Genomic DNA, 14,368 nt, shown 5'->3' with positions numbered 1-14,368 from the left:
TACTCAAAGCTGGGAGGTCCCTTTTCCCAACCATTCGTTCTTCTGTTGCCACAATCCCTCCATTTTCTTTATGAGACACCATTGAACCACGTTTTAACTATTTTTTTTGTTTTTGTTTTTTAGGACTGTTGACAATTTTTACGGAATAAATCACTACATAAATGAAAATAAGTTACAGTTGGTATTCTTGAGTTTGATGGTGGTGTTGGACACCTCTCATAGAGACATACAGTAAAATGATGTTTTTGACAAGAAGAGAAGGAAACTCTCCTAGCACAATATGTTGGTGGCATTTTCTTCTCAAGAGGTGGGCTACATATTGGTGGTCGTAACAACCATGGGGTAAGAGCAGTTGTGGTGTGGCGGAAGGCCATCTCTCAGTCCGTCCCTCTCTCTCCTGTGCCACTACTGGTATCCAAAATTACTCTGCAAAATTGTGGTCCAAAAAGTGGTCTTTGTGGTCCAAAAAGTGGTCTTTTTTGAGAAAACGCAACACCTTCTAAAACTTTGAAAGAACTAATTGGCAAGTAGGCAAATCTCTGCAGAATTCTGCACAACCAGGTGGGTCTCGTATAGTAGAGCGCCAACCCTGCCTTAGCCAGTGATGAACTATAAAAAGAAGCAGCAACTCAAAGACCCTTAAGACACTCATGAGTATAATCATGCAAACAAAGTAAAGATAGAAGCGAACTACAAGTCACTGAAAAAAGTGAGGACAGAATCTATTTTTATAATACAAGAACATTTTTATTTATTAGATAGAAATATATAGCATTGTTAATATACAAGGTTTGAGGCCTGTTCATACCACAATTCAAGGTAAAAAGTTGTCAGTATACTGCTCCAGTTAAGCGGGGTGAGCGTGATGACTGTATTTGCTTCATCTCGCTCACATGCCTTTAAAGTGGTTAAAAATAACATCCATGAATCCAATCATTTGGAGTGTTAGAAGTAAAACAACATTCCCCCTCATTCAGACTCCACCTGGCGACTTCACGAAATGAAGGGATCTCAGCAGACTCGGAGGAAGCAAAAATACACAGTCCAACAAACAGAATCTGTTGGTATACTGAATGCCCTTTGATGAACATTTCAATATCTACAACATTCCGCCTGTGCTTTCATCTTGGATCAAAAACCTAGATTTATGGTTGGGGAAGCAAGCTGTGGTTGGGGATTTGAGGATGATCACAGAGGATAGTTTTTTCTGAAAATTACAGCCCCCCCCCCCCCCATAATACTTCAAAAGAGCAGGGTAGTGGGAGTAATACTGCTGGGTATGGTTGTTATTCTTGCTAGTCTGTGTGTGCACTTAAGGGCAGTTACACTTCAAGGGATGCTATTGCTAGGTCTAAAAAGGCTTGGTATATATACTCGTATATATACACTCAGAGACCACTGCTCCACTGCAAGAGGTTCACTGCTCTGATCATTGAGTGACATGTTCCAGCTTTAGCCATTTTCTAGCCATATCTTCACCCATCTGACATTGCTGTAGGTCCCTCCCAGAGCATGGAAGATGGACACTCATTCACTTTTCTCTTTAGTGCATTTTGTAGACAAGGAAGGGTTAGTCTGTTGAGTTGTCAGACCTTTGAACTCTGGGTCCATGGCCTACTGGTTTGGGTCCAGTGAGGTGGCAACAGAGTCCTCACAATACCCTTGCAAATTGTCTGGTTAAGAAGACGTGGTGGGATAGAGTTTGCAAAAGGCCTCAGGACTAAGAAGACTGCTGTGGGACTAGAATACAATTGTTATCTATGAATTATTAGATGGGATATTTATCACTTTTATACCAAAGCTATGGAATATGTTACTTACCTTGTAAGCATCTGCTCATGGCATGTAGTGCTGCACACTCCTGCCATCTAGTGTTGGGCTTGGACATCTGCAACTTGTTTTTCTTCTAACAAGTCTTTTGAGTCACAAAATATAGTGACTCCTCCGTTAGCTGGCAATGCACATGGGTATCAGCTCCATTCTTAGGTTATTCTTCATACAGCTGGTGAGCTTAGAGATGGAGTAAGGTGACCATGCAAGAAGTTAAATACAAAGAGTTTAAATGAATGATGCATACATACGCAACAACCACAGGCTCCCTGGCAGGAAGGTGGGTGCATGTAAATCTATGGCACTACAGGCTTCAACAGATTCTTAGAGGGTATGTAACGTATTCTGTTCGCAACATGTGTGGCTGTAAACACCAGGGTTTAAAAAATTCACTCAGCATTGTCCAGCAAGATTTATTCAGGATGAGCTATTTTTAGGGACTACTCACCCTTTCTGGTGACTTGAAAATCCTCCAACTTCAGGGAAGACAAACTGACTTTTGACCTCTGTTTCTGAAAGCAGAGCAGATGTGACAAGATAACAAGATTTAAAGGAATCTTTATTGCTCACAAAGTGAAAGAGCAATAAAAATGCCATTAAATCTGGTTATCTTGTCAGATTTGCTGGCTTTCAGAGACAGAGGTCAAAAGTCAGCTTATTTTATTACATTTATTTTTCTTTCTGTGGCTTAAGTTTGAGGATTTTGTAAAGTGAACTGTGCAAAGCATGTTAAAGAAAAGGCTGTAAGATGTATGGCTTTTTTTTAACACAACACTGAATTAGCTAAGTGAACTTGTTAAGAAGACCCATTTTTGTAATTCTGTGGTGAAAAAAATATTACTATAGGATCAAAACAAATTAGAACACTTTACTTGGCGATGAGCAAGTTTTAAATATTTTTGCTGGAACCCAACATCCAAAATTTGTTTATGCGCTATTATCAGTAAAACTACATGTTAGTGCGAACGTTTTGTGTCCATTTCAATGGAAAATATTCTATCTGTGAATGACAATGCACTACCACATCATGCTTCATTAATATATTTATGAAAAGTGAGTTGTTAAACATGAACTGGGAATTATTACTGCTCCTGCCCAGATGACAATGCTATTAGTGAACTAAGAGGTAAGCCAGGAATCATGTGTACCCTATATATGGGCAAATACATGGAGCAAATATTTAGTCTAGTAAATAAAACGTTTTTTTTGTACAGCAGAAATCGTGAACTTGCATATTTGAAGATGCTCTCTAATGTGATTATAAAGAAAAAGGTGGCTCCATAAGACAAAATTCTTTCCTAGGATCACACAATTTGAGACCAGTTCAAGGGTCAAGTACATTACAGTTAGGTTCAGTAGATTATTAAAGTAACTAGACCTGCAGGTCTAGTAACACTTTTATGATTTTTCGAGCCCTGAACAGATGTTCTGAATACACTGTACAGCAGTACTACCCTAAGTAGTGATTAGCCGGTGGATGGTGCAGGTGATTGAAACAAATTTCTTAGAACAGTTTGGCCAACTCTAGCTTGCTGGCGTGCTAAGACATTCACACAGTAATGCTTGGCAAAAGTGTGTGGAGTACACCATGCAGCTGCTTTACAAATGCCACCTATTGGGATATTTTAATGAAAGGCCATAATTTGTAAATGTGGAATGTAGCCTAGACCGGACAGGCAAAGTTCTTTTAACTTTGATGTAACAGGTTTGGATGCATTTGACAACCCATCAGGCTATGTCTGCCTTTGACAAACCATGTCCTTTGTCGGGTTTGGTGAAAGCAACAAAAAACTGCTATGTTTTGGAAAAGGGTTTGGCCCCGTCAATGTAGTACATGAAGGCACGCTCAACGTCAAGGGTGTGAGGGGCCATCTCTGCTAAAGAGGCTCCCCGAGGGAAAAAGACATGGAGCTCCATGAGGTGGAAGGGGGACACAACCTTCAGAAGAAGCGTTAGTTCTGAAGACCACCCTATAAATCTGGAAGAAGTGCTCCTCTAAATTTAGGATTTACAAAAGAACAAGAGCCTGTATGTTCATGTGAACAGAGGGAATCAAGGTAACCTAAGCAAGTGTTCAAATGGAACTCACTTTTCGAAACAAGTATTTGTTCCATCTTTCTGCCGACTTCACACAGAACCGCACAACAGTCTGCGTGGCAGCATTCACTGCACAACTGGCTTATTTCTGCCGATAGCTAATTGATGTTCTATCTCCAGGCATACAAGATCCCTTCACCTTGGAAGATAGCCCATTACAGATGCTCATCTCCAATTAAGGGAAATATTAGGGGATTGCTGTCCCAACTAATCATAAACACGATATTGCTCTACTGAGATCCATTACAGTCCTTGAGTGGCCATTCCTTCCCAGACTGGGCTTCCACTTCCTCAGCCAACCCCAGGCATTTCAGTCCTGATGAGACCCAATTTATTCTTCCAAGGGTCGAAGCATCGTCGACAAATTAATGAACACAGACTGATTGTTTCTTTGAACTGTGATACAATGATTAATTTTCTGTCTTGAATTCTATTGAATGAAAAAAATGCTGTCTTTTGTTGTAAAGCAAGCAATATACAGTGTATGTTCACATTTGCAACTTACCTTCTCGTCTTCAAATTCGTATTTGTTTTTCTTTTCATCTGGGGTATACTCACTCGCCCTACGTTCCCTAAAAAACTATCACATCTGTATGTCCAATCTATTATTCCTTGTTCAAATAAACTCGGTTAGGCTGAACCGTAGTTTTTTAAAAATACTGGTTGATCTGGAATCTTCTTTTTTCTTTCTTTATTCAAGAGTAGTATTGATGTAATCTCTAAAAGCTTTTCAATAGATGGATATTGCACAGAAAAATCTGTGAACAAATACTTGTTTCTAAAAGTGAGTTCCATGGGAACACTACCTAAGGTTGCCTCTAAATGTAGGGCCTGCAGATCAGTAACACGTCTTAAGGATGCATTAGTGACAAGGAAGGCAACCTTCCAGGAAAGAAAGAATAATGGGCAAAGGTTTAGAGGTTCAAATGAAGGGCCCATGAGTCTGGTGAAGACAACAATAACGTTCCAGACGGGGGCAAACTCTGGGTGGGATAATCCACTTTGAGTCCTTCCATTAAAGTCTCAATTACAGGAATTTTGAATAAAGAAAAGTGTTCCCTGTTCTGCATGTAGGCAGATTAAGAGGCTACGTGAAGGTGTATTGAAGTGTAAGCTAGGCCTAATTTTTGCAAGTGGAGGAGGCAACAAGGTTATATATTATCCTGAACCAAAGGTCTAAGAGGGTCCAGCTACTTGAGAATGCAGTAATGGACAAACCTTTTCCGCTTGACAGCATAACAAGCGCACGTAGTGGGCCAGCGTGCTTCTTTAAGGATGGTCATGCATTCTTGAGGGCGATTGAGATAACCAATCTCAAGGACCTCAGCAGCCGGATTGCTAGATTGAGCTGCCTGGAGTTTAGGTGTCTGATTCTGCCTTGGATCTGAGTGACAAGGTCCAGTCTGTTGGGAAGCTTCTTGTGGGGAACAATGCATTTATTGAGGAGGGACAAGAACCAGGGTTGTCTGGCCCATGTGGGAGCCAACAGGATGAGAGTGAGTGACGTTTGCTGAAGCTTCCGGGCCACATAGAGAAGGAGTGGGAGAAGAGGAAAAGTGTAGGCAAAGAACCCTGACCTATTTATTAATAAAGCATTGCCCGTGGACTGTGGGAACCTGAAGGCAAAGTTTTGGCATTTAGCGTTTTGGACAGTGGTGGATAGGTCTACCTCACGACCGCCAAGCGGGTGGGAAGTGGAGTACATGTGTATGACTTGTGAGTGTAGCTCTCACTAGTAGACTTGTTGCTTCATCCTGCTGAGCAGGTCTGCAAAGATGTTTTCCACTGCCGGAAGGTACACAGCCAGGAGATGTATACGATTGTGAATTGCCAAATGCTCTGTGCCAGTGTGAACTACAGTGAGTGTGTGCCACCCTGCTTTTGGAAATAAATAGTCCATGGTGGTCATGTTGTGCAGCTTTATAAATGCTTTTTTGTGCTAAATCTCATGAAAGAAGGAGTAGATGTCTAAAAGACTTCAATAGAGTAGGATGTGTCTAAATCTTTGAGTTTTCCTGCATCTGGTCCACCGGGGCTCAGAAGAGATGATCCATGTCCAACTGCTGATTTAGCAGATGCCGTTATACCTCTAGATTAGAGCCAGGCATGATGTCTGACCGAGATACTGATGTTGACCCCCTCTGGCTGTGGTGTCAGACGCAGCTAGGGCACACGGACAGGGGCGCTGGATATTATTTGCCTTGGTCCTATCTTTCTCTCTCACTCACTCTCAGTCTCCCTTGCCTTGACGAGCTCTTTGAAGGAAGTCAGAGGTGGACTTAAGCATGCCCTTAAGCATAGGTAGGAGCTGAAGAGTAGGTTGGATTTTGGATAATGTTTCAACCAGGAAGCCGTCATCTTCCTGGACAACTTGCATATTAACTTTGCAATATGTGGCTACCCTCTGCATGACTTTGTGGTATGCTGCAGTGTCATTGTGTGGGGGTTGGGTAGTGATGCTTGGCTGTGCACAGATCCGGGTCTGTATCACTCGGGGGATGCTTATAGTCATCTTACGGGCCATCCCATGGTTCATGGTTATAGGGATTGGCAGGGTGGGGAGGGCTGAGCTCCCCGTTAGATGTGTGGTGTGACCCTTCTGTTGCATATATGAAAGAGGTGGACCATGAGGAGGTGGTAGTGAAAGAGGGGGCAGAAAAAGAGGAGGAGGTGTTAGAGTAGGTATGGGGCTAGTGCCCCTGACCTTGTGCATCTTATGCTTGGGAGGTGGAGGAGATTTCAAAGCAATGTGCTCGTCAAAAGTCAATTTCTTCTTCCTTGGAACAGTCTGCTGTGGCTCTGGTGGCAGCTTTGTGGAGATTATACTCATCTGCTGGTGTTTAAACTGAAGCTTTTGGGGAGCCTCTGATGCCTCATGTAGAGGTTGGAGGATAGGTTCCTCTGAGCCAACTGTCAACTGTGTTTTTGACGCTGAATGTGCCTTTGTTGTCGAGGGGGCTTTCATCATGGAAGCTAGTATTTGCACCGATATCTTCGGTGCCAGAGTCAAGGACCTTGCTAGCTTCAAGGGGGCCCCTGAGGCTTGTGTAGAATCTATACAGCTGGAGAAGAGAGCATTGTCGGCTCTGAAGAATTCATTCAGTGCAGACTAAGAAGGTGGTGGGCAGTAGGCTGTTCTTTCAACACTGGATCCGAAGCCTGACCCCTTCTTGGGCGGTGCTCTACCTGCACACGCTACAGCAGCACGGGTGTGGGTTGGGAGTGGGTGCGATCATACTTTCGGTTGAAGTCGTCAATGGTTGCAAAGCCTCAGGGTCTTCCTGTTCTTTCTCAGGCTTGGAGGCGGAGCTTGGCTCTGAACTGGACTAGCTGGGCCTCTGAGGCAATGACTTCTTCCTCTGCTTTAAAGCCGTACTCAGCGAAGATGTAGGGGGGTGTCATCGGATTACTGCTTCTGCTCTCTGCAATGGGACTACCTCAGCTCGAGTCTGCACCAGAGGATTGTCTTCGCCCGGAAGGTGATGCAGACCTGGCCCTTGATGTCGTCGTGCTCGGGGGAGAGGCAGAGTTTGCAGACTTGATGATGGTTGGTTCATAGGCACTTGGAATGGCACTGGGTGCACTAGTGCAAGGGTGTCCTTTCCATCACTGACCTTGCATTCTCGTCAAGTGTTCGAGTTGAGATGACCCACGTGAGGCATCAAGAGGAGCTTGGTCTTCGGTGTACGTCGGGTAGAGATGACAAGCATTGGCATAGCCAATAGGTCTCGCATTTGGGACCTTATAAGTATTTAGCTATGCAGCTCGATATCCTTGGTGCAACAATATGAACCGTTGCATGGCTAAACACTTATAAGGTCCCAAAGGCGAGACCTATCGGCTATGCCAATGCTTGGTTTTTTTTTTACAGTTTCCTTTAGCTGAAACGCTGTTGCAGTTTTCCACTCTCTGCCACTGTTGCATTTTCCTCTTGTCTGAGATGAAGTTGCAGTCCCCTCTACCCTGACATGTTCTTGAGTTTTTCCCTCGAGTGTGACACTGTTGCAGGGTTCCTTGTCCACAACTGATCCTTGAACGACCAATAGACTTTGGCAGAAAACTAAGCACGAGTTAAATCCCTGTACTGCTGATAAGAGAGTGAATGCAGTGACGTCACCAGTGTGTCATTAGTTCTAGAGCAAGGAAGGAAATGGTCCTGGCGGCAGTTTGAACAGTGAATGCATCAATAATGAGGCATCTGTGGACCTCCTGGCCCCAGTGCCACAGCACCTGCTGCACCAGTGGGAGCCACGCCCCCGAACGAGTGAAAGGTGCGCCGAGAAGCGTGAGGGGGAGCTAAAGGACAACACGACAAGGAGGCAGAAGCGAAGGGAGGGGGGAGCGACGCGGAGAATGGAAGAGAAATGTGTCTTCCCCATTCATCTTACTTTGTTTTACAAACACGGTGCTCGCTGTCTGTTTTCATAACCTCTCCAGTTGTAGAACACTTCCTGTAAATAGAGGTTTGCTTCTTGAAACTATTAAGCTGCTATACATACTGGTCTTTGTGGCGCAATCGGTTAGTGCGTTCGGCTGCTAATCGAAAGGTTAGTGGTTCGAGGGACGCAGAGTTTTATGCCATTAGAAATGTAATCTGCGAAAATCACACATTTTGCATAAGTTTAAGGACTACACTGGAAGCTTCCCTCTCATTTAATTCCCAGCCTTATAAACTCTGTTACGTGAAATCCACACAGTGCTTTCTGTGCTCGGGTTTGAGCTCTGAGACCCTCTCCCAGATACGGGTGGCCGCGAGCCCCGCACACAGCTGCAAAAAGAGCGTCATGCAATATTACTGCGTTAGGGCCACCTCCATCCTAGGGTCTGCCACGTCAATTTTCTATTTGGGGCTGGCCTTTGAGGGGGTGGGTCACGATAATATACGAGCTTTCACCTCACTGACATCACAGGAAACGACTTTAACATTGTGATTAGAGTATAAATGTTGATCAGATTGGCGCCGAGGAGGCCTTTGGATTGATTGAACAGGGATGTGTAAGTGCTGATCCCCTCATCACAAGTGGGCTGTGAAACTCTATTGCACCAGTCACAAGGGGTGCAGCAATACCGCACTCCTGGTGTTTCCCGCCCATGCAGATTGTCTGCTTTAAGACCGTGTCTGAGAGCCCTGCGCATCCTTCCTGCCTTTAAGCTCCATCGCTTATTTACGAAACTTTAAAATGACCAGTCCACCTGCGCGAAGGGTCTTCCACTGCGCGGCGCACATCCCGAAGCTCTTTTAGTAACTTTTGATCTGAGTTCGAATTTTTGTTTCGTCCAAACCTGCAAATTATGCAGCACATGAGGGATTATGCGGCCACTATAGCAAATCCATAGTTATGCGGAAAACGACGTGACTTTAGGATCGCATAATTCCACTGGTCCTATTTATAATACAGCGAACGAGGCCCACACACGTTACAATGCCTGAATGCCAAAGTGTCTCCATTCCATTGGGCCAAGAAAAATACAAAGTTAGACCACAGTTTTGCAATGAAATGCAGGAACGGGTAGTCAGAAAGAGGACCCCGTCAATCCCCCCATCATAAAATGAACAAGATGCCGCCGCGGGAAGGAGAGTGATGAAGGAAGAAAATAAGAGAACTCGGAGGGAAGGATGGAAGAAAAGGAGTGGGGAGGTGGAAAGTCCTAACAACCGAGAATCAGCTCTGTTCTTGGTGCCCTACAAGTCTCCAGATGTTGATTGTGCCGCCCAAGAGCAGTGGAGGTAAAAAACATTCCCCAGACCAGGCAGCTGTGCCTCCATCTCTTCCTTAGACGAACAGCAGGCACTGTAATAGAACGAACCATCCTACAGAGCTGCACATTCCCATTAGGTGCCTGGTATAACAAGCCGTAGCCATTGCTGAATGCTACCGCCGGCCACATCTTGCAGTGTATGTGCGCGAGTGGTGCGCACGCAGCAGTAATCACGCCATATGGCGCCTCTGCTCAAGCGCGCGCCCGCGCACATGCACTGCATGCTGTAGCCGGCGGTAGCATTTTTTGAAGCCCTTCTTACTTAAGGTCTGGCCAGACCAGACCAGCGCAAGCGCTTGGTCAGGCTCGACCTAAACAAGCATTTGCAATGCAATAGGTCTCGCAGTTACACGAGTTAAAGCTATTGGCATTGTAAATGACAATGCCAATAGGCATTGTTATTTGCAATGTCAATAGCTCAAACTCGCGTAAATGCGAGACCTAATGCATTGCAAATGCTTGTCAGTCATTGTGGGTGGATTGATTGGATGTTAGCAGTAGAGCTGGAGTGCAGGGCTTCGGCATCTTTGGCAGCACTAAAGCTTTATTTTGCACCTGGCTGTTATTGAATGAAATGTGCTGCTCTTTGGTACAAATGGAGCTCCCTTTTAGAGACTTTAAAAGAGGAAAAGCATGTTAACTTTTTTGTTTTAAGTAAATGCACTTTAATTGCCTTCACTTTTGCAAGACATGGAGATGAGGCATAGAGTCTTGTTAGCGTGCCCTGCGTCAAGATGTTGCAAGATGTTGTACTTCACTCAGGGCCCCACCCGACTCCAGCATCCTACTCCTAGAAACTGAGCAGCGCCCGCGGCATCGGAGGATCGGGGCCATCTTAGCAACATCAACTCAGAATCAAACGCGTACTACGAAATTCAAACTAATGAATACACTTATGCACCAAGCGGACCTAGAAAAAACTATTCTCACCGCTCTGGACACCAGAACATATATTAATTCATCCAGATTTTGGCAATGCGAAGAAGTCCCGACTGCTACTGTTTACAAGGATGTCTGTCTCCATCTCTCCCTGGCAGTGACACTGAGAGCAGGGCCTCAACAGATGGAAAGGCTGCTGTACTGGCACTGAACCGGGTAAAACCCACGGCCTTTGACAGCAGCTTCACTTGAGTGATGAAATTCACCTCAGTGCAGGGGCGTAGAGGAGAGACTGGCACTGGGATAGGGACGTTGATGTGGTTCCTTGGCCTAGAATTTTAAACTTCTCTCCGTGTGAGGGTCTGACAAGCAGTTTAATGCTCCATTTTAATGTGACTCAGCTCTCTGGGTGTGATTCTTTAATTTACCCTGTGGGCCAATGTACAGCAATGAAACGTTCAAAGAGGGGCAGTACTTACCGTCTGATAAGGTGATCTGCATTACAGTTTTGAAAAGTTGAGGGCTGTGCAGCAGGGGGTGACCTGTGAGGATGAGTGTGGAGTGAGATGAATTGCACTTCAAAACTGCTGCCTTGGCACGTAGCTGAAATATAACACTATTGGAGTGCTTGGGAAGCGCCTTGAAGTGCAGTGTTGCCTACGTGAGAAGCATTTTGTGTCATGTGCGGTTCACTGCTGTGGTGCACTTATCTTAGTGCAGTGGTGCGACTTAGGTCGCAGCGTCTAACTGTGCATTGCATGCAAGACAAGTGAGGGATAGAACATATGACTTTACGTTTCTTTGTAGCTGAGTCTAGGTAAAGCCTGTGAGTGTGGCCATTGTTGAAGGTGTTTTGGTGTCATGTACATTGAGCGGTGGAATGTACTCCTTGTGGAACTACTCTTGTGTATGAGGTGGATTGGAGTGGTGTGAGGGACAGACATGAATGAATGAATGAATGAATATAAATTTTCTAAAGCGCGAACTTAGCCCAGGGGCATCAATGCACTGCGGAGCAGGATCCTGGTAGAGGAAATCCAACGGTGAGGCACTAAAGGTTCATATTGAGCACAGCAACCGGACAGGTGAAAAGCCAGGTTTTCAGGGACTTCCGAAAGACCAGATGGGGCTCAAGAGAAGAGAGCGTGGAAGGGAGGGAATTCCACAGGTTGGCCCCTATCAGGAAAAAGGCACCCCCCCCCCCACCCCCAATCTGACTCTTCTGGCTATGGGGACAATGACCTGGTTCCTATTTCCAGATCTGAGGGCCCTCCCAGGACAGTATCTTTGAAACATTTTATTAAAACTTTCTGACCCCTGTTTGTGAATAGCCTTGTGGACCAAACACAAGGCTTTAAACACAATTCTCCTCCCCAACGGGAGCCAATGCAGGCTAATAGTGTCAGATACTAAATGGATTTTAGGGAGGTTCATCACCAGTCTGGCGGCTGCATTCTGCACCAGCTGGAGACGGTGCAGAAGTCCTTTATTGATCCCCAAATAAAGAGCATTGCAGTAGTCCAACCTGGACACCACAAGGGCCAACACTACCTGTTTACGGGCAGAAAGCTGAAAATCTTCCTCAGGGTCCGAATCATCCCGAAACAGGTGGCAGCTGTCCTATTGATTTGAGAACCCAAATTGAGCGTGGAGTCCATAATAATACCTAAATTCTTGGCAGTAGGACAGGGGCTAGGGCAAGGACCAAGCGAATCCGGCCACCAGGCCGCTGACCAGATGTCAGTCTTGCCCCCGAAGATAAGAACCTCTGTTTTATCCCCATTGAGTCTCAAATAGTTCTCTACCATCCATGCGGCCACCGCTCGCATGCAGTTTTTAAAGTTAAGTGCTGAGGCAGAGACACTCTCGGTGATGGAGATCAAAATCTGAGTGTCATCGGCATAGGAAAGGACTTCCAGGCTGAAAGACCTTACCACAGCAGCGAGCGGTGCTACGTAGATATTAAAAAGAGTGGGACTCAACGAGGATCCCTGCGGAACCCCACAGGAAAGTTGTATCGGGGCAGAGAAATATTGGCCCATCTTAACAATTTGTGAGCGGTTTAAAAGAAACAAGGAGAGTAAATTGAATGCCACATCCTCTATCCCGATTTCCCGAAGCCTTCCCAGCAATCTGTCCGGAGAGATGGTGTCAAAAGCTGCCGTCAGATCCAGGAGGATCAGTAGGGTAGAAAGACCAGCATCAACCTGTTGGCGGATGTTATTAAAAACAACGGTTAAGGCCGTCTCCGTACTGTATTCCCTCCTGAACCCGTGCTGTGACTCATCAAGTAATTGATGTTTCTCCAGGTAGGAGCAGAGATGGACGTTCAGATGTTTTTCCAGGATCTTGGCTGGAACAGGCAGTAGAGAAATGGGCCGAAAGTTTTTTTAATTCTGTGGGGTCCAGCGAGGCCTTTTTAAGCAAGGGTTTAACTACCGCTGTTTTCCATGTGGTGGGTACCTGACCAGAGGAAATAACCATATTGATGATGGTAGTCAGAGGCGGTACAATGGCCTTCCTCCCTAATTTTAAAATCGTGAGAGGACAGGATTCAAGGGGGGAGCCAGATCAAATCCCACTTAACAACCGCTCAGTCTCCTCTTGGGAGATAGAAGGAAAAGAGCACAGACCATATTCCTTAGGAGGGCCTACCCAGTGACCCACAGGGGACTTCGCTTTCGATCCCACCAAGTTTGACTTCTCCAAAGCGGAGTAAATGTCTTTAATTTTAGTATGGAAGTAAACAGCCATCTTATCACAAAGGTCCTGAGTTACCTCAGTTGGAACAGTGGTTGAGGGAGCCAAGAGGGAGTTAACCATGGCAAAGAGTTCCCTGGAGGATCTAAAAGATTGCACCATCTTGGAGTAATAAAAGACCTTTTCCTTATTAATGGCTTCCCTATATTCCTTTAGCCTAAGTTTGTGCAAATCCCTTTCAGCATTAGTCGGGTTCAGGCGCCATTTTCTTTCCTGCTGCCGGCAACCCTGTCTAAGCTTTCTCAGCCCCTCCGAAAACCATGGGGCAGAGGGACGCTTTCTCGCCACATAGTGTTTTTTAGGAGGGGCAAGGGAGTCCAAGGCTAACATTAGCCAACTAGTAAAGTCATCGTAGATGGTATTAACATCCACATAAGAGGGGCAGTTGGAATTGCTAAGTTTAATAAGCAAATCCTCCTTACTGACCCTTCTAAGATTTATTTTTAGCTCCACCTTGTGCTTAAAGTTGGGGTCCTTGTAAGGACCTCCAATCTCGAGGGTAAAAGGGATAGCAAAATGATCCGACCAGGAGAGGGGAATAGGATCCAAGACCCTTATCCTAGGGTCATTCGAGAAAATCCCATCCAGGGTATGTCCTGCTGAGTGTGTTGGGGTCTTCACCAGCTGAGGGAATCCACAGGAGTCCATGACTTCAAGCAAGACCTGCGTTTCAGGGCAATGGGTTCTCTACAGATGAAAATTGAAATCACCCAAAAAGGTAGCCTTTAAACTGGCTATAATGGGCTCTATTCGGCTGCTAAAATCATGCGGAAACGTGGCCCTAGGTCCAGGAGGCCGATAAATGACCACCCCTATGAAACTTTCCGTAGGGAGAATTTTTAAGGAAAAATATAGGGCCTGATAGGTATCAAAGGGAGCGGAGAGGACTTTAGTGGAGCAGGAGTAAATGTCTTTATACATTACACCTAGCCCTCCGCCCACCTTCCCCTCTCTGTTAAACCTATTAAACAAATAACCACCTGGAATAGCTTCCACTAAGTCAGGACCCGAACAATCTTTGGCCCAGGTTTCGGTAACAAAA

This window comes from Triturus cristatus, chromosome 11 (assembly GCF_964204655.1).
Source record: "Triturus cristatus chromosome 11, aTriCri1.1, whole genome shotgun sequence".
Lineage (NCBI taxonomy): Eukaryota > Metazoa > Chordata > Amphibia > Caudata > Salamandridae > Triturus > Triturus cristatus.
The sequence above is the reverse complement of the archived record's forward strand: the minus strand, read 5'-3'. Positions refer to the sequence as shown.